Source organism: Apteryx rowi, unplaced genomic scaffold (assembly GCF_003343035.1).
Source record: "Apteryx rowi isolate R43461 unplaced genomic scaffold, aptRow1 scaffold_180, whole genome shotgun sequence".
Taxonomy (NCBI): Eukaryota; Metazoa; Chordata; class Aves; order Apterygiformes; family Apterygidae; genus Apteryx; species Apteryx rowi.
In genome coordinates, this window is record NW_020448086.1 from 87822 (window position 1) to 109504 (window position 21683).

Below are 21683 nucleotides of genomic sequence, written 5' to 3' on the forward strand. Positions count from 1 at the left end.
CCGCGCGGGCCCGTGTCCGCGGCGGCGCCTGCAGGCGAGGTGCCCGGGCCCTCCGGCGCGGCCCGCAGCGGCTCCGGGACTGCGCTGCCAGCTCGTCTCTCTAAGAGGTTCCGTTCCCTCATCGCTTTGTCGTCTTTAACGCTCGGCATCGGGCGTGTAAGAGTCACCCCTCAGTTCATCCCGGCCAGCGCCGTCACTGCCAAACACCCAGGTGCCTCAGAGGAAAGTGTAAGCAACTGCCACAGTGATGGATAATCTGCCCGCTTATCCAAAAGCTTCCTGGCTGGGCATTGGTTTAAGCCCTGGTTATTACTAATATCTAAGCCATGAAGCATTTTTTTGGAGTCATGTCAGCAAAACCAGAGAACATACTGCATCTTCTTCTATACCGTTTTCATTCAGAAGACATAGATATGACATTAGCAGAAACCAGCCCCAGAGAAGTGACAGGTCTGTGGAGCTGGAGGAGAGAGATTGCAGGCTGCACGGTAACCTGCATCTCTCCATTAATGTTAAGTTTTGTGGCTATGGAAAGTAGGTATGGACATTAAGTGGCATACTTTCTTAGTCATTTAAATGGCCTCAAGTACAGTACTCTTTTCTAGGAATTACAGCTTAAATGGATTTAGCTATTTAATAAATCAGCCCCTGCTCCCCTACAGCAGTGACCTCTGATCTCTCTTCAAAGCACTGAGATTTCTTGTAATGCTGTGCCAGCGAGGTTGCACCCAAGCTGTGATACTTATGAAGGGTCCATAGGCGATAAAACTGTTTTGGTAAGAGTGACGCAAAAAAGCCCTCTTGCTTCCTGCTGTGCAGGGCAATTCATGATTATCATTGCCACTAGTGGTGGCAGTGCCTAGGTGTCAGGAGGAACCTTCACTAAAATCAGAGCTTTGTCTGATGGAAGTGGAAGGCAGGGTCAGGTAGCAGCTGCATCTCTGCTTTCCAGCCTTCAGGCAGCTCAGCCGAGAGGGTGGACTCCAGCCTCTCCTGCAAGCCACCATTCTCGCCATCAGAGGACACATTTGCCATCTCACCTCTTTCTTTTCTTTCATTTGTCCTCCTTTCCTCCCTCTCTGACTTGAGCAAAGCAGGTGCAGAAAGCTACAAAGTCCACACACTAGTGCTTTGCACCCTGTCCTATACCTGGGAAAGAGGCGATTCAAAGCGGGAGGCAGGAGGGATGCAGGCCCCATACCTACATGGCAGCACACCAAGGCAGCAGTCTGTTGGCTCCCATCTCCTGCTTTGGGGCCACTGGTGTCCCCAGCCAACAGCAACTCACCTGTCGGGAAGCCCCGCTGAGCCCCAGGGATGTGCCTTGCCTTGCTGAAAGCGCCTCACCGAGCCCAAGGGACATGTCTCGCCGAGCCCAAGGGATGTCCTCGCTGAGCCCAAGGGACGAGCCTCGCCGAGCCCAAGGGACATGTCTCGCTGAGCCCAAGGGATGTCCTCACTGAGCCCAAGGGACATGTCTCGCTGAGCCCAAGGGATGTCCTCACTGAGCCCAAGGGACATGTCTCGCTGAGCCCAAGGGATGTCCTCACCGAGCCCAAGGGACGAGCCTCACCGAGCCCAAGGGACGAGCCTCACTGAGCCCAAGGGACATGTCTCGCCGAGCCCAAGGGATGTCCTCGCCGAGCCCAAGGGACATGTCTCGCTGAGCCCAAGGGATGTCCTCGCTGAGTCCAGCTGCAGCAGCCTCTCACTGGGAGGAGCAGAATCCTCTCAGGAGGGAAGGGGAACAAAAGAGCAAGATCAGAAAAAGGAATAAAAGAAGGAAATGCAGTGAATAATAAAAACAAGAGGAGGACTTTTCCCTGGAGGGGGGCAGGGGGAAGAAGGAAGTGATATTTGTAAGAGCTTTTTTTTTTCCAGTTTCTGTAGAAATTCTCACAATGCATGTGCTCATTTTCCTTTTCCCATCCCACACAAACCTGTTGTTATTTTACTTTCAGTATTTCACTTTGTTGCATCAGAAATGCTGAATCATAAAATGGGGGTTAGTGAAAATGGTATTTATCTTACAGAAATGAACCCCACATTATTTTAAAGATCCCTGCACTGCTGCTATCATCATCATCATCATCATCATCATGATGTATCTTGGCAGATTGAAAGGTATCTCAGAACAGTAAGAATTCAGCAGTAATTTAACATCAAATAACATTTTGAATTTTAAGTCAGTACAAGCGTAAATAAATGGATGTACTCCCACATGCCTGTTGTTTTTAAACTTGTGATGATCCTAAAATATTTACCTAACAGCTTTGAGTTGCAACAGAATTTCAGCTCATATGTATATATACTGTGTGTGATATTGAATTAAACCATTTGTCATTCTTTTCCATAAAAGACCCAATTTGGCTCTCAGCAAACCATCTGAAATAGAAATTATGATGATGATTCCACAGCTCCATTTTATTTTATGGTAGTGTATTGATTGTCAAATAGACAATACATGCATTTTTGTAATGGTCTAAAAGAAGATATTTTGCCTTTTTATTTTACAGTCCTTATGCTATTACTCGCTTTCATTTCAATAAAGGATAGCATTTTTCAGAGATGCTACCATAAATTGCTTCATTTAATAAATTGCTACGCAGAATAATAATGTTACACCAGAGAGCAGCACTTTGTAATTTGGGAGAAATAACATTTTTTTTAAAAAACATTTCTGCCTCTTTATTTTTAATTCAAAATTATTTTTCTTCTGTTTTCTAACTGAAGAATAACCTGGTTATTAGAAAATTCATATTTTTTTTTCTTGCAAGCATCAGAGCTTGGATGTGCCATAAAGAGGCTAATTAAAATGGGGAACAAATTAGACTGTTTTCTATTGATATAAAAGTGTTATAAAAGTCTTGTTCTCAACAGTGACTCCGTATCAGAACAATTTGATTTATGCCTAAGCAGGTTCCTTATTCTGTCTAGCAAGTATTGCCATGACTGCCTGGATGACAGGGGTTTTATTATTTCTTTGACAGTTTGATCGGAAGTCAGTGCTTGCTCCTGGGTTTGCAGTCTCATCAAACCTGGATTATGAAGGTTACCCTAAAAATATGGATGAAATGCTACCTCCAAAAGCCCCATTCATTATGGCGTGCACCCCAACGTGGAGATTGCTTTTGTGACAATAACTGCAGTCAACCTGCTCCCTGTGCTATTAGAACTGCAATTCAAATACTCAGTCACTGAGGAAGGAGCCTCCCAAGCTGCGGAAGACAAGGTCAGTCAAAACAGAGCAGGCTGCAAATTTGTCACAAGATGGTGTGATGCCTCTTTGATTTTCTGTTTGGTTTCTGGTTTTCCTGTGGCCACCAATTTCAATAGAAGTAGATGATCTCTAGTATATGTGAGATGTAAATTAAATATAAATCTATGCATTATTTTTCATTACACAGAAAAAAATCTTGGTAGTGTGTTATGATACATTAATAGGGCTGGGCCATTTAAGATCCTTCAGCAGGTTGCAAAATGCCATTATTTGCAAACTACAAGGCCGAATTTATTTTTCTTCATAACAGCATGAAATGTTGTTGCAGAGGTCTTCCACTCCTTCTCCAGTTCTCAGGACAAATCCTCCAAACCCTGTGGGATCCCAAGGCAGAACTGGACGGGTTCAGAAGAGGCCCGCTGCCTCTGTGCAGAGGTTGCACACCTTCTCACCCAGCTGCAGGCTTCCAGCTCCTCTTGGTGGCAGCTTCCCTCGAGACCCATGTTTCAGGAGGGCATCCTTCAGCTGGCAAAGCTGTGTAGGAGGAGCACCAGCGTGTCTGCTTTAGGTGCAAAGAGCACTGGCACTGCTTCCTGGCAGGGTTGTTTTTCTTTTTTTCTATTTGCCAGTCACTAAACACACCAAGTGCTTTCTTAATCCAGAGAGACAGTGGGAAATGGTGCTATAGGAGCAACTTCGCTTTGTCAACCTGCGTGCCAACACAGCACCGGGACAGACTGTGCCGTGATCAGTCTGAGACGAATAGAGTGGATGATCTGAGGCTGTTGTATTTTAAAAGAGTGCACTGCATTTCTGCTGCCTTCTGTTCCCTTGGTAGGCAGTGCATCCATAATTTTATACATTGTGGTTGGACAGCTTTCCAAAAGATCAGTGTGGCAATCCATTTGCATATTTAGAAATCTTATGGAGTGCTAAGAAAAAAAAAACAAAGTAATTTGCCAGCTATTCATATTGCAGCTTTCCTTTCAGTGTTCTTGCAGCCGATTCAGGAAATGTAGCCGTCCATATTTAAGTAGTGAGCTTTAAGGTGAGTTTGAATGACCTAGACCATACTAAGACATGAAGACAGCAGAACTACTTACACTGCATAAAGTTAAGATGCACAAATTTATAATTTCCTTTACAGTGTCACGGAATCGAATACACAAGACACTTGCCTCAGGAAAATACGGCATCTCTTGAAGGTGAAAGCAGACATAGATGTCACACAGAAAAAACTTTCAGAAGAAGGTAACATCAGATATTGTGTAAAATAAATGATCATGAAACTGCTCATGAGATTGAAATCCTCTATTTCTCCAGAAATTAGGAAGCAAAATGCAAGACTTGATTATTGCTTTATTATTGTGTTTCAGAGCAGACCCGGAGGTGAGATAGGGACATTCTTCTTTTCTGCCGTTGCAGCTCTGTGGCTGCTCTGTTACACCTGCTAAGAGATGCAGTTGGTGGCTGTGATGTTTGTCCATGTATGTCAGGCAAACCATAGGGCAGAAGGGAGACAGCTGTTTGACACCTCAGACACTCTCTGATGAAGAAAGTGAATTCATCCAGGGCTACATTATATAGATGCCCACTGGAGAAGACAGATGGTTTGGAGTATGTTAAACAGTCAGCATGTTCAGAGATATCTACATGTGGCATGTGACTGTCACTATGAGATAGTAACTGTGACTAAAAGTGCAGTAACAGTAGCATCCATGTCCTTATCTTGCTATGCATGTAGAAAGTACTCCAGACACAGTGAAGCTAGGTAAAAAAAGGCATGAATAACTCATCATCAATCTTTGCTATTCTTTAAAGATAATATCTGCTCTCTGAAAGCCCACGAAGTGCTGAATAACAACATGTAATGATCTCAAACATGCAGGGCCAAATTTTCATAAAACCTAGCAATCTCAAACAGCGATGTACCTGCTACACTAAAATTCAATATATGTTTAAATCAGGGAATTGGGCAACCAAGGAGCTTCTTAGGCATTGCTAGCAATTTACACAACCATGGCATATGCATGCACAGTTGTAGTTAATGCATATGAGGCTAGCTACTGAAAATCTGATTCATAGGGCTAGTGCTTTTAAAGGGACCTCCTCTTTTGCCACCTAGAATTACCTACCTTCCTATCTTTAATTCAGAGTAACAAAACACGGGCACTCAAATAGCCATTAGTGCAAGCAAGCCAGCAGAATGGTAGCTTGATTGCATGTACAATTTTCTGTGGGATATCTGAAAGCAAGTTAGTAATTTGGCCCTTTATCATTTTTCTCCCTGTACATGTGCGTAGGTGTGCACATCTGTGCGTATGTATATGAATTACTTAATCATATAATTACTTAATGTAATTAGAGTGAATTTAAGAAATACAGAAAAACCAGAATCTACACTCTTGTTTTTCTGACCGTTTCCCCTTTTTTAAAAATAAATGACTCACCCCAGTTGCAAGAGCCAAGATATTCTTTACACTTGACGATTTAGCTACCTTATGTGTTTTTACTGGGGAAAAAAAARCCCTCTATCATTTATCATGTCATCTTATCACAGTCGCTTTGTGAGACGCAAATAGCACACTAATGTTTTCTTTTGTTAGGGTGAGTTGGCAATCTTCTCAGAGATGGAGCAACTACAGACAGCTCTTTTTTTTGATAATCTTCCTGACACTTGGATGAGACTGGCTTATCCATCAACATACAGTTGCTCAGTGGTAAGTCGCATGCCAACAGTCAATCAGTATGGATGGTGCTTCTTGTCCATCATAAAAAATAGAATAGGAACTAAAGAATTTTTTGGCAAATATCTTACCTTCCTGTGTAATTCAAAATAGCTTTTTATCATAAACTGATATTACCGGTGCTATGAAAAGCAAAAAGAGCTTTGTGTTTATCTTGCCAATGACTACAGACTTTGAAGGATTTCTCCAATATTTGAATTTCCAGTTCTTGCTTGTTTGCTTGCTTGCTTGCTTTTTCTCAAGCTGTGTGTGCTGATCAAATTGGTTTGGCAAGTGCTGTAGCACATTGTATCTCCTCCTTCAAAAGACTAAGCTTGGATTCTTGTGCCTTTTGGGATCAGAATTTGTAACAACAAAAGGATACTGGCCTGAGCTCCTGTGGATGAAATGGTCACAAGCAGGAGCAGCAATTAACAAAGCGCCTTGCATTAAGAACTTAGAGAAAAGTTGCAGAGCAAGTAGTGGGGCCATCATGCTCTGTTTGTCTTAATTGAGCTCATTTTAAGATGTGTCCATCTGTCTACCTTCCGTGGGCATCCTGCCATACCAAAAGTGAAAGCCAGAACAAAAAGTGGAAAGCCATCCAATGCTGGCAAGTTATTTATTTACTGACTTCTTTTCAGCTCACCCCAGGAGCCTCCTGAGCGAGCCAACGAGCCACTGTCTTAAAGAGCTACCCAAGGCTGTAAGGCCGATCACAGGACAGGAAAGCCCTGCCTAGCGCAAAGGCAGGCAGCGCGAGAAGGCAAAGCATGCCCACACTTCTGAGATAAGTTCAGGCTCCTGAGAGATCAAGAGAGGAAGAAGAAATCTTGTTCAGCAGAGGAGACCTTGAGCAAAGCACCAGAGGTACATTGTGGAGAAGATCAATCAGAGCTTTATGGAATTGGATGCTCTTTTAGCTTCTCTTGATGGAAAACTAAAGCTCCATGGAGATACTGTGAAGTCTGAGATAAATATATGTCCTGAAGACAGAAAGCGTTGCCTAGGGGATATAATGCAGTAATGCTAAATTACAAGCTGTTTTCACAAAGGACAACACAGCTGCTTTCTTTAAAAAAAATGTATGGGGGAGTCAAGCTGGACCTTGTATTCATGTTTGGAGAAGAGAGGGTGAAAGTACCCACTAATTATAGAAAAGCTATCTGGCAGAACTAGTTGGATTCGAGGTGACAGATTATCTTTTGCCATCAGGTGCAAAATGCAGTGAGTCACTGGGCAGCAAAAGCATTGCCAGGAGATGCTGGTTATGCAGCTGGGCTCCAGGACTGCCTCTCCGCAGGAGCAGGGTGCGCATGGGGAGGGATGGGGAGCAAGCACAGCAGAGGTCTGTGGTGAGGTTACACCACAGAGGTTACCTACCACTAGCGGACTGGCCAGTTCTGCGTGGCCATCGGTCCCCTGCGTCTGGGAGATCAGAAATAAAACAGAGACTTAAAACCAAAACTTGGCTTGCTGTCACATCTAAAAAGCCTGCAGTAATCATTGTCAGTAGCAGAGCTGTGAGCTTCCTGCAGTGAAGGATGTCCTCTCTCTGTACCTCCCTGTTACGCACACTGCAAAGCAAGAGAAGGCCTCAGGCATCCTGATAGTCTTTTCCTCCCTGTTTTTGAAATCTCACTGTCTCTCTTATATCCCTACCTGACATGCCACCAGCTGAGACATCAGCTAAAAACCTTTGATTTCTAAGCGTATGCCATTTCAAAGCAGGGCAAGATGGGGTGAGGAGGCAAAGGGAAAAAAATCTGAATAAATGCACAGTTTAAGCATTGTGTGCTCAGCAAATGTGTCACAGAAACAGCCAACGTGAGTAATTAAATGAAGGAGCTAATGTCAGACCACCTAATAATCAGATCTTCAGTTTGTCCTCGGGATCCTTTGCTAGGTCTCGGAAATGATCAGGAATTCTGTTAATGCTTCCCTTCCTAAGCTGGCTCTATATGCCATGCCACGTTCCACGTTTCTGTGTAGCAGGCCTAGATACATTCCCCTGCCCCCGAGACAGTCGTCTCCTATCTCTGGGTCAGAGACAGCCAACTATCCCCAGGGCAGAAGATGTGCCTGGCATTTCTTAAGAGCAGCTTGTTAGGAAGCAGCACTGAATAGCACCGAAAAAGGAGACCTCAGCTGAAAAGGTGGAGACATGATGCCAGTGATGTTAGATGGGGTGAAAGCAAAAAAAAAAAAAGACACTGGTGCTTTTATTCTCAGGCCACAGAAATTCAGAGGAAAATCCAACAGATACGGAAGAAGAGTGTGCGTGGAAGAGAAAGAGTGGAAGCTTGTGTCCCCGGTCATCCCGCTTTCTAGAAATCTCCAAGTGACCAGCAGTGGGACACATTAATGGAGGCAAACAGGTTTGGGCCCCGGGTGTTGCTGCTTGGCCAGGCAATGGCTGGAGCGGGCGGAGGCGGCAGCCGCGGCGCTGCAGCACGGGAAGGGCGATATTGCCTGCCGAGGGCAGGACGTGCCGGCGCTTGGGAGGAGCAGAGGGCAGACGGGGAGGGGGCAGGAAGCCGTGAAACGTAGGAGCTGTCGCACGAGGGATGGTCGCTCACTGTGTGGAAGATATTCATAATACACAGATACCGGCTTAGAAACTGTTTCGTGAAAGCTCAGGGTTACGGCACTGACTCCCTTGCAGGCTGGAAAAATACGCGCTTGAAAGGAGAAGGCCATTAGGGTAGGAGGGTTTGTTATTTGGGGGTTTTAACTGACAGAATCAGCTGCTGACTTGTGAGGTGGGAGACGTTAACTCCCAGGAAGGAAGAACAAAAGGCCGGGATTGGGATCCTGCCAGGGAAAGCAAGGAGCACCGCAAGGAGAGGGGGGCTGGGCCGGAGGGGGCCAGGGTGTTCACGAGCGGCGCTCAGAGGTGAAACACGCTGTGTGTTCGCAAAGGTGCCTGTCACGCAAGGGGGAGCAACCTCACAACAACCTCTCTTCCAACAGCAGCAAAGACCGAGATTTTTTTTCCTGCGAAGCCAGCCAAGAAGTTGTTGAAATGGTTGCTTTAACAACCCAGGCTAACTGGGAGAAAACAAGAGAGGCATGCACGCCCAAAGCGATCTACCGTCCGTCCATCTGTCCAGGTCCTCCTGCGGCCTCCGACAAGCCAATGGCCACTCACAGCTTCTAGGACCTAAACTGGTCAGAAAACAGGGAGCTAAAGAAAACTGTACAGCTTGAAATGATCTAGCTTTCAGGGGGGGAGGACATAACTTGCATGAAAATGTCTGTGAGCACCCTGTCTAGTGTAGGTGGATTGGCATCAATGAGGTTAGTTTTCTTGTGAAAGAGCCACTCTTGCTTCCTAAATACTGGCGTGCCGCCGTACTGGTTACCTCTCAGCGCGGGGCTCCCCGAGACACACAGGCCCAGTGCCGGCGCGGGGCTGTTGCACAGCGCCCACAAACACACAGTATCTTCCTGCTATTTGCTTGTCGGTACTTAATTAACAAACACAATTGCAGAGCTGAGATGAAATCAAAAAAGATACTTTGGTATGGAAAGAACTTAATATGAGGAAGTTGCTTGTTAAACAGAGAGGAATTTGTTGTTCAGCTGCACTCAAAACACAAGAAAAGGGAAAAAAACATAAATGTGTGCCAGGGCAAAAGTACCACTGTCTTGGCAAGAAAAAGAAACATTTGTGAGCTTCTAAGTTGGTATTCAAACAATGGGGAAGAAAATGAACTGTAAAAACTGCTTGATGGGCTGTAGAGAAGAATCCTCCTTCCCGCATATACGCACACCAATTTTTGTGTTTTCTTACACCCAGATAAGATGGACTGATGGTAGAACAAATAATATCTGACACAGGTTACATAAAAACCATGGTACCAAGAACAGAATTCAAAATGGGCTGAACTCCTTGAATTCAAAGGCAATCATATAAGTGGCAAAAATGTAGTCAATTACCACCATTCGTTTCTACTACAAGGCATAAGATATTGAGGACAAAACTATATAAGTTTTTTCACACGGTTGCTGTCCCAGTATAGGCTGATACAAGGTAAAAAAAAAGCGAATTCCAGGTTGAAAATTCAGGTGAGAAGGAAACCTGATGTCTGGCCTGATACCTCCAAAGTAATTGGTTTTCCACTGCTTTCTTTGATCATTTTCTCTGCAGCTCTCATCTTCAGTAAATTACCCCTAGTTCTTAATCAGAAGTTTGGCCCTTCTTCAGTTTTATCCCAAGTTCCTAGCTGGCAGCTTCTCAAACTACCATTAACGTTTTCAGCTTTTCTGCATATATTGTAGATGAGAGTTAGAATTCTCCATTAGTCAAGCTATTCATTTGTATTGCCTTTTAATCATTCTCCTACATGAGACAAATATCACCTGTGTCAAGGCAAATATTTTAAAACATAAGTATTTAACCTTTTTGGGGTGGGGAAGGGTTGCAATTGTTTGCAATCCAGGATTTTTGTATTACTGTATCATTTCTAGAATGGCAGGTGCTGGGTAAGAGAATGTGTACTCACACACAGCACCCCTGGGTACATCGTGCACCTAGGTCCTTCCCCGGGCCTGTGATTCATGACCTTGTAGCGCCAGTGTGCTTCTAAACACTTGTAAAGTAATAGCACTCGCTGAGCAAATCCTCAGGGTTTAAGTATTTGCTAAGCGGTACGTCCTATTAGCGAACACTTTTGCTGTAGGTTAAAATTCTAAGACACAGATCATATAATGTGCTGAGAAGTATTGGCTAGGGAAAAAAAAGGCTGTCATACATAGCAGGACTACTGATAATGTGCAGTATATTACACCCCAGCAAAAAATGACTAATATCAAAGCTAAACAGGAATGATTTGTATGGCTGAGACAAGTAGAATAAAATACGTATTTTAACTAAATCAGTTTTTAGGAATACCAGGCACAGGTTAATCCTTTATAAATATGTTCACAGAGTACATTAGACACCAGCCCGCCTACGCAAAATGAATGCAGCACACACTCTGATGTATTACAGAGGCAGGATAAATGAGGGAACTCTTCTGTGTTTGATCTGGTTCTGCTCTGTAATTCAGAGATACTGGAGATGGGTGGTGAGTTTCTCATTGATCCCCAAAGAACCAATACTGTTGAATCCTGTGAGATGTAAGCTTTGTAGAGAATTGGAGGCTATACATTGTAGCTTTAGGGGCATATTCTCTTCTCAGCAATGTGTGTAACCAGCATTCACAAGGCATACACATCCTGGGGAAACTAGACCCTGTAGCTTGACAATAGTAAAAATGCATACCTAGCTCCGTAGGCAATTATAGCACTCTTATTGCTACATCTGCATCCAGTTATCAAAGGATAGATTTCCAGCAGATAATAAATGAATTTGGAAATTAATGTCTTGAGAATTTTGAAACAATGCTAAATTTGGCACACATCAGCATTCAAAAATGCAGCAAAATGCAGTTAGAGCATCAATCCAAGTCTAAGACATTTTAGATGGAAAAAGCAGGGTTAGCACATAGATGCATGAATAATCATTACCAGTTTTTTTTTCCCCCCATTCTTTCCAGCTTTTTAAACCACTTACACCAGTCCTTGCTTCTCGGAGCTGTATTTTACATAGGGTGGAGGTGTTAATGCACAGTTACTGCACAATGGGGCTGTGAATTTTAGTTAATGAAAGCTTTTAAAGGCACAATGAAATCCTCAGATGAAAGGCAACAAAGAAGTGTAAAGTATTATTATAGCCTCGCTTAAGTTTTTCTGAGAGCATTCTTATACTCTATGGACACAGCATAAATATGCATTATGGATGACAGTCTCCCTGTAAAGGCTATGTCCCACTCCTGAGTCCACCAGAGGCAAGGGGTGGAGGTCTGATAAGGCTTAATAAAGTTTCATAATGTTTCCATGCTACTCCTAGCTCAAGGAGCTAGAAGAGGACCCCAGTATAAATTCGGAATCCTTAATGAATAGCACGGCCATCCTGGCGCGTTGTGTGCACAATTAGACCACGAGTGCTGCAGACCAAGATGGTACAGTATGCACTTAAAGGCTGTGGCAAGTATAAGAAGCACAGCAAATACTGTAGTTCCAGTCGCAGTAGTGTGGCATACAGTAAATTTACAGTGCGTTTGTGTGCTATCTGTAGAAGAGGTAAGCAAAGGTAAGAAAATCTGCTTGTTTTTTTCTTGATAATTTTCAATAAAATCCAGATAGTTGCTTGTTTCCGATAACAAAAATGAACAACTAAGAAGGTCTCTATTTTGCAAAAATGAGAAGGGGGTAGCTGTCAATGGAGTGTGGGTGAATGCTGCAGTAACCCATCTGAAAGACCTCTAGCACCAGAAAAAATGCCTAAGCGCTTACCAGGCCATGAGAGAGGGCAGGATCTGCCGGGCTCAACGATGGTCTGATCTGCCATGATGGGTGTGAAGTCTGCAGTCTGAAAAATATTATCCTGCTTCCTGGGTCTGCACACTGTTCTGAAGGCGGCATCTCTCTGATCAGCTGCCCTGTTCTACTGATCATCATCTAAGGGGATCTGTAGCCGCCTTTTTCTGACTCTGTTCAGAGAAACGATTGCAGCTTTATTTAAGTTATTATTTGCATGTTTTTCTTAACAGTTTACTATGAGCAGCTTCTGATTTAACCTTACATGTTCTGAAGTTCAGGAAAAAAATGAAAATAGAATTTTTATTTTGGCACCTAATATTTTCAAAGTAATAGCAGGCACCTCACAAATACATCTCATGTTCCAGCCTTTTGGGAAATGCATTCTGGCAGTCTTAACTTACCTGCTTTAAAAGGACTGTCATGTTGAACTGGCTGGCCTTTTTCTATCGCTATAGCTTTTCATGTTATATTCTGCTGCTCCAATTTCTCTATTTTCCATGCATTTTGCACCACAAAATGCAGAAGTTTAAAGGCTCATAATGTTTATGTGACAAAAATCTTACTGCTAAGTACAGTATTACTGACAGATTAGTTTAATGCAATAGTATAATGTAATTTAATTATAGTAATAATGCACAGCAACAATCTTACTACTTATGTCAGATTGTGAGACGTTCTCTCTTAAAAGCTTCATCATTATTATTTAGTATTTAGGTTTAGTTCCATAGTATCCCCCCATTAAATTAATTTCACGGGTGTAGAAGAAGAAACACTAGGTAAAGTGCTTCCATTTTGCCACTGACAGATTCTGTAAGAAATCACAATATTACCTAAAAACATACTTTGCACCATGAGACAATAGTCAACCAGCCTGAGGTGAAAGTTTGTAGACTTCTGGGCAGAAGTCCTCAGACTTGGATGTCACAGTTTAAAGAAAAGCACACGCAAAAAAATGGATCATTCCAGCAAGTCTGCCTTTGGTATTTACCTGAGAGGCTTTAATGTAGAGCCATTTGAATTCCTGTGCCACCCATGAACTCCTGCTACATTCATGTCAACTGGTACAGTTTAGGGCTTTGTCTTTTCAGCCCACAGCTCCCACTGATTTCAGCTGCAGATGTGGCTGACAGCAGTTCTGAAAATCTAAGCCCCAATGCCTCCTATTTCTAAAGTGTTTTCTATCTGAAGATTTCAGAATTTTCTATCAGTGTTAATTTAGCCTCACAACAGCTCCAGAAAGAAACAGAAAAATGCATCTTCAGCCAGCACAGCTGTATGCAAAGTGAACATCTGTCCATTGCCAAATTCAGTTTAGCTAATAATAAAAAAATGCAATTTTTTTATCTTCTAGACAGGACCAGACAGCAAGGGAAAGCCTGGAGAGGATTTCTGTGCTTTAAAAAGGGAAACAGGGAGAGACTGAATTCCCTAAGGTCATTGAGGAAGTGTGTGGCAATGCTAGGAAAAGAACCTAGCACTCCAGCAGCCAAAATATCATCTTCACAGCCAAAAACAGATGGTTTTTCTCTACAGCATGACTGCATTAGCTCTATCATGGTGACATTATAGTGCAGAGTAGACTCTGTGGTTTTTGTGGTGATGCAGTTAGATAAGGTTAATTTCTGGCTGGCAGCAAGATACTGACCTTTTGTGATTGCATCATGGCAAGAACTCTCCTTGCCTTAATTTAATATCAATATGCTAGCTAATGTGAATTAGTTAAATCACTGCAAACCCTTGCTTTTGCAGGGGGGCAGTGAAGATATATCTGTTTTCCTGAAACTGTGGAAACTGCAAAAGACTCCTGCTGTGTGCTGACCCGCCTGCTATAAAAATTTACTAGCTCTTCCAAAGTGTTGTAAGATCCAACTGTATATGTTTTTCAGTGTATACATTTATTTAGACTCAAGGCTAATGCCACAAAGGGTCTTGGGCTCGGTACTGCAGTGCCTAACCCTCAGGGCCCTTTCTGACCGAGGAATTCATAGCTCCACCAAATACAGCACACACCGCGCAGGAGCTGGCAGCAGGTCACAACAGTGTGAGGCACCTACGTTTCTGCTCCTTTCCGGGGATCTACAACATAACTCTAGGGTGGATGGACATGTTTCTCTCCACCTTGGCTTCGCTGCATGTATGAGCTTGTGAAGGCATCTATGCCCAGAAGTCCCTTTTTGGGCAACAACCAGCATAAGGAGGAAACAGATTGCATTAGATTTCCCTACGCCTCTCCAAGACTCACCACTACATTTAAAAGCAGTGTATGTGTTATGAGAGATTAAAATTCACAGCCCTTCTCTACTTGGCATAGGGCAGATGTTGAACCCAGGACCAATCTTTTGAAACAGAAATTTGCTAAATGCAGGTTTATTCACTGCTTTGCAATACAGAGGACCACTTGTCAAATCTGTGGTGCCTTTGCAAGCCACAGAAAGATATATAATTACACACAAATTCACTTGTGCTTTATTTTTCACATACAGCAGAACCCCTTTCGCTAGCCAGGCTGTGCTGTTGCTGCAACACCACGGACTCAGCAGGAGCCTGGACATTTTATAGAAGTGACACCACTTTTACACCTTTATGCCTTGGTGTTATTCGAACTGTGGACCATTTGCTACCCACAAGCCTCTGCATTCCTTCAAGCTTTGTCTCAGAAGAAGAAAGAAATCTGGGTCAAACTCCCTGCATCAAAGAAGCTGGTGGGGGATTTCAGCCTTCGTCTCAGCTCCACATCTTAGGTGACTGTTCTGTAAGATTTAAGGGCACTAATAAAACACCAGCCTCCTGTCTGTGTTTTGCATGAAACTTTATAACAACAAGAAAGCAAGAAGTTGTTCCTAGCCCAAGATCTATTACAGTAAATTAGGTCACCTCAGCTGATTTTATAGACAAGATAATGTACATGTGGCAATGGAGTCTCTTTCTCCCATTGATAATGTTGTTCCCTTGCCTATGCATGTTGGTTTGGAAATGAATCCAGAGTTTAATATCTGTTTAAAGCAACCCTTTGAAGCTACTTGCTTGCAAGTCTTTTTCTGCCTTTTTCTTTCTCTTTCTTTTTCTTCTTTTCTTTTTTTTAACCATTCAGGTGCAGTGAACAACTTTTGCACTGCCGTGAGCTTGACTCCTGGCCTCAAGATCTTACCCTCCCTAGTGTTGTCTGGATATCAGGTTTTTCATCCCCCAGTCCTTCCTCACAGGTAGGAAGCACATCACAACTCATTAGTAATTTACTGCTACAGTAATTTTTATAATTACTGCCAGGAGGCCTCATTAAATTTGATCTAATGAATAAATATTGTATTTTTCAACGTGATTACCAGAACAGCTTAAGCTGAGTGCCATAAACAATTATTTTCTTCAATACGCAGTATGTCAGTGAGTATTGATTTTTATTTTGTAAAGAATTTACTGTATTCCTATCCATGGCTAGTCAGTAATAGCCAGCCCTCTGAAGTGTCAATTGCCATGGAGCAGATGGCAAAACAGAAATTGGGGTATCTGTTGCAAAACGTAAAATAATGCACATTAGTGAAGATAAAGGGTTTTTTTGGAGGTCAAGGAAGAGTGCTCCAATGTTTGTGTCTCTCTCCTAGCCCTCACAAAAGCAGCTTGGTTTAGTCAGGGGTCTTTTTGCTTTGTTTGTAAATCAGCAACACAAAAAGATTTAGGCTGTATTAACAGGATGCAACAAAGCATTTTATTTCAGAAAACTAACACGTATGGGCAAACAGTGATGCAGTATGTTCATATGTTTTTAGATGCAAGTGATCACATGAAACAGTCTTCTAACAGGCTTAGGAAAATGCAAAAATATGTAGTGTGCTGAAATGCAAACCTGTAGTACAAATCAAGGCTGAAAATTATCTTTACTCTCCAGCATCATTTATGTTGGTTTCAGCAATTCCAGTTTTTAACACACATACCTCTTTGAACTGTAGCAAAAGGCATGCACTGGCAATGTCTTCGGATATACATCAGAGGAGTTCTGCACCAGGACAAAAACCTTGAAATTTCTATTATCTGAGCATGTTTTCTGTACCTCCAGCTGTATCCAGCTGTATGGCACCATGTTATATTCTATAGCTCCAACACTACTTAAATAATATTTTTTCTTTTTTTGTTTTAAGTGAATTTATCTACATCAACAAATAGCACTGTTGCCCTGGGCAGTCAGTTTTCTTGTCTAAATGAGTCTTTCATATAGAAAAAGGGGAAAAGGTCTGCGGGTAAACCCAGGGTCACTTAGGGCAACTGGTATGCCTCAAAAGATTTCTTCCTCTTTTTAATGGACATTTTTGAATGAGCTGTATCTTCTCCTTCGGTTGTTTCATTTAAGGAAACCTGGAGGAGTCCTGAGATGGTTAGCTCAATACCTTCTACTCAGTCTCTTCACTGTGGCCAGGCTCTGATCTGACATCCACCAAATTTCACTGGAATGAGTACAGTGCAGTTACTGATTTATAACTGCCATCAGAACAGTCTCACTGACTTTCACCAACACGCAGCTTTCCCTCCTTACACATTACCTCCAAATCAACCGCAGGCAGTTAACTCTACGCAGGACCCTAGCCCTAGATACACTTTAGGACTTGGGGATTCTCTACATTGCTAAAAGATATCTATGCAGTGCAGAGACCCTCCAAACTCCATTCAGTTGCTGCTTCACTCCATAGTATCTACATTTCACAGCACTTACATTTACTCTCATAAAGTCCCCTCGATAGGCAGGTTTCTGTTGTGACAGATGTGGAGAAACCTCATAATCTCACTGATACTGAGCTCATGAATATCTGCCCTTCCAGACAGGTTGTCAAACAAAACATCACCTCACCAGTCCCACTAATGGGCCAAGACTGGGTGGCACTCGCTGCCTGATCTGCGCACAAAAGGCGGTGCGTAAGAGAGCTTCTCTTCCTCTTTTGTATTTTTGGTGCCCTACATCCCAGGAACATGCTAACCATAGCATTGCAGAGCTCAGTGTGACTACAGGGAAAAGTAATAGCAATGGTGCCCAGCGGTCCAACACCTCAGGTACCTCTCTTCTACTCCAATGGCTTGTATTTTCTGAGGGATAAGGTTGACCTTGTTTAGATGCCTCGCAAACACCAGGCAAACGTTGCTCAGAAACTGAAGCAGACAGAGGTTTAGGTGTTTTTAAATACAGGGAGGATTTGAGTGTTTTGTACAAATTACCAAAGACAATTATCACAGGGATTTCCGAGGCTCCCTTTAGAAGGAATCCCTCCTTGCATATTGTATGGGGAGCCATGGCATGTGGGGAGCAAGGACACTCCAGAGAGGCTGACGATTTCACTACATGGCAGGGAACCCTAAAATCTGGCAGGAAGCAAATCTCCTTGGGGATCCTACCAAGTTAAAAGTGTGACATGATATCTGTACAGAGAAAAACAGAGGCTAAATTTCAGTCAGGCTTAGTTAGCAAGTGAGTTAAGCCTGACATCAGGTGAATTGTGTGTCTCATCAATGACACTTCCTCAGAACTGGAAAATTAGATGGTAAACATTGCATTTCTAGAGCTTTTGGAAACCGGAAGAACAGGCAGGAACAAAAGGAATGGCACCTAACAGACTGTGATACTCTGTCAACCACTTCCCTTCAGCTGCAATGCAGTGTTTAGCCCACAAAAATACACTTAATAATGCAAACGATTAAGAAATAGAGTAACTGTGCTTGCAAGGAGAAAGGGTGTATATCTACAGTCTACGCATACTGGTATTTTTTAATCAGAGTAACTCTTCAGAGCTATGTAGTGCAGATGCTGGTTTTTAGCCACAGCAACCATTTTCTTACCAGAGAAAACTAGGATTATATCAAAGCAGTTCAGCTCCTCACAACAAAACTCTATGTTTAGCTTCTAATACCACAATTGTAACATCACAACTATTTTCGTAAGAGTTAAATGAAAACAGAAATAAAGGGGGAAGAAAAAGCCTTCAGCGTGTTAACTCTCTGTGGCAGGAGGAAGCCGGCAGGGCACTGAGCTAGGCGCACTCATCCCCTTCTCCCTGCTGAAAGGGACACAAAAAGAACTCTGGATAAGCATTTATTTTTCTGCTAATGTGAAAGTTTTCTTTTAAAGAGGAAGCAGATTGAACAGAGCACGAGAAAAGAATTTGACTTTGGCTTATTTCCAAAAGTTTTTTTCTTCCTGATGATTCACTGTTACCAGTCGTATTCACATTATAACCAGTCTCAAAAAGAAATACCCCAAACTGAAACCAACCCCCCTACACCCAACAACAAAAACCCACACCATGAAAGCACTAGGAAATAGGATCTTTCCTACTGCTTAATTCTGCTAATAAGCTATATAAGAAGAGAAGTATAAGATGAAAATAAAAGCACTTCTGTTTGAACGTATTTGAGTAACTGAGCAGCTGACCGTATGGGAAAATACAGTTAACACAAGCAGGCCTCTAGACCAGCTGTCTTAGAGCACGTCTGAAGATGGTGAACCTTCAAGATACTAAACAAAATAGTTAACACTGATTTGGCTTGTATTTTTACTTTAGCAATATAAAAATAAAATTGGAAAATCTACCAGCCTCTCTGATATCTGCAATCTTTAAAGGTAAACTTCATTATTAATTTTTATATTGGTGGGAGCCTTCTTACCCAGATTACATAACATTTCACAGACATACCACTCACATGTGGGCATTCTAGTTAGAAGGAAGTAAAGCAAGGCCAAAACGATGGGTGCTGACAGGATTGCTTTGCTGCTGCGTGCGTGATCAAAAAAAAAAAAAAAAAGAAAAAGAAAGAAAAGAAAGAAAGAAAAGAGGCTGCTTACCATATGCTTCTGTTACTTGCATCTCTTCACACAACCTAGGACACCTAGGGCACTATTTCACTCTCCCTGCCTGCAACAATATTAACATACAGACAATCATATAAAGCTAAGTTGAGCCCAAACTCAAAGCTATAATTTTAGTAACATTTGGTTTCCATTTTCAGGAGTAGGTACAAGTATGAGCTTTACCTGCAGTCATATTCCAGGGGAACAATTGTATGAGTAAGGCTCAACACAGCAGGATCTACTGTTCAGCTCATTTAAGTTTTTCTAGATTTAAGTGATCAGCAACCAGAGAAATGCTATTAACATACCACTAGTAAAAGGCAGACAGATGCAATGCCTTCTTACCCTACCCCCACCCTACCACGGCTCCTGGTTTATTTTTTTAATCTAACAGAACTGCCTGTCATCCTCGCAGCCAGGGCTCACATTTAATTCTAGCCAGAAGCGTACCAAATAGCAGCCAACAGATCTTGCTCAAGATGACTGTAGCTCTATCCCCTAGACATGTTTTTTGTATAAAAATCAATATCCACAGCTACTTCTAAACATCAGTCATAACAGGATTCCCATCCTCCCTTCAGCTCCCAGTTTCAGGACTCCTACCACTAGCATCAACCATCACACTTTTGAGCTCAGACATACAAATTACCCTCCCCTTTGCCCCCTGCACTCCCCAAATTTTTATTCTGATCCCATCTGCCAGTTCAGGCTTAGTTTATTTGGAAACAGGGTGAGAACTAAGGGCGATGTTCTCTTCTCTCTTAACATTTGAAGCTGACCCCCTCATGTATTTCTATGGCATAGCCCAACATTACCTGGGTATTGAAGTTTAGGACCCCGTTGACTAACCAGCCTATACTTGGTAAGAGAAAGACATGTCTTTTTACTCCTTTTTTTTTTTAGTCACAAAGCTGAGAATATGAAAAAACAACAGGCAGGGTTTCCAAAATCCCCACACTAGCTTATGCCATTAGCCATGCAATAGCTGTACTAGCAAAAAGCTAAGAGAACAAACTGGTTTATGCCAGCAGAGGTCAGTGGGTGACACTCTGTCAAATGCATCAGATGCACAGAATTATGCCTTCACTTTGTGTTTCAAAGTTAGCTAGATTCCCACATTCTTAGTATATTGAAAGCCAGTCTTTGGCTAGACAAATGTTTTGCCTTTTTTGATCCCTTTAGCCTAGCTGAGCAACTGCTACGTTTTATGCTACCATCTCCTTGCTTTCCCCTTTAAAATACATATATATTTTTTAGGTTTTACAGCCAAAAAAAAGGTATAATATCCTGTGAGGTTGGGAAGGCAGAAGGGGTTGTTTCCAAAGCTAGTGCCTATTTTTAAAATTTCCATTGCACCTCTCTATACTAATGTAACTGGTTAAGAGGCTGAGTGTTGCTCTGGAATGTACAGTCCTTGTTATTTTATCAGTCTGTGAAGTAATGCTTTGTTGTTATTTTTGTAACCTATACATAAAATGAAAGAACACTGCTTAATAGGTAAGGAAGAAGACAAAAACCCTTCCCCTAAGGGAACTTATCTAAAGAGACCTAATGCTTCAATGTATAACTGTTTATTAAAAAGAAAGGGAGACAGGGAAAAAGCAGAAAACAAAGTAAATATATACACACACACACACACACATATATAAGCCTACAAGAAGAGTAATTTTCCTACTAGTCTTTTCAGTGTTTATTTCTAGCATTTATGAATGATTGCACTGCAAAATTAAAAAGAAACAAACAAAACCCCTAGAAATTGTATCAGACAGAGATAGATCAACTGGCACCAGAGCTGAGAATGGTGAGGGAATATCAGCTCACACAGTCACTAATAAATTAACAGTAATTCTACCTCACACATAAGCTGCCGCCTTCTATTCTTCCTTTAAGGGCGAGTTTCTATTTCCGTGCTTGTTTTCAAAACTATCTGACAGAGTTGGGATTTTTTTCCTTGTGAAGTATCTTAATGTGCTGCCCATTTGCTGCAGAGACAAACCATGAGCTCTTGAACTATTTCTCAGGTTAATATCAACAGTACTTAAGTAGCTGTGGTACAGAGGCTTGGGGAAAAAAGTTGTATTAAGATATACAAAATAATCATCTAAATCTTAAACTAGAATACTACGCAAATTAAATATGAATTTATTTTCACATCACCAGCAATGTAATGAAAGATAAGTATCTGAAGAAAGCTTTTAGGCAAGAGCAACGAAATGCAGATTTTGTCATTAGAGAATATTTGAGGTCAGCTCAGTCACTCTGCTTGATGGTTTCTTTCCCATTTACTCCATCTGAATACAGGGTGGCTTTATGGATTCTTCTGCTACTATCTCATACAACTCTTCTCTCTAGACTGCGCTACACTGACTTGAAAGCAAGAAGCACAAGTATCAGAATGGTCTTCTGCACTATCAGCCTGCAGTCAGGGCCCCCAGGTTAATTCTCTACTCCAGCACAGAGCTCATGAGAGAAGTCACCTAGAGTTTGTCTGGGTGGGGGGTGGGGGAACAGTGGCTGGCACCTGACTTTGACTTGCATCTAA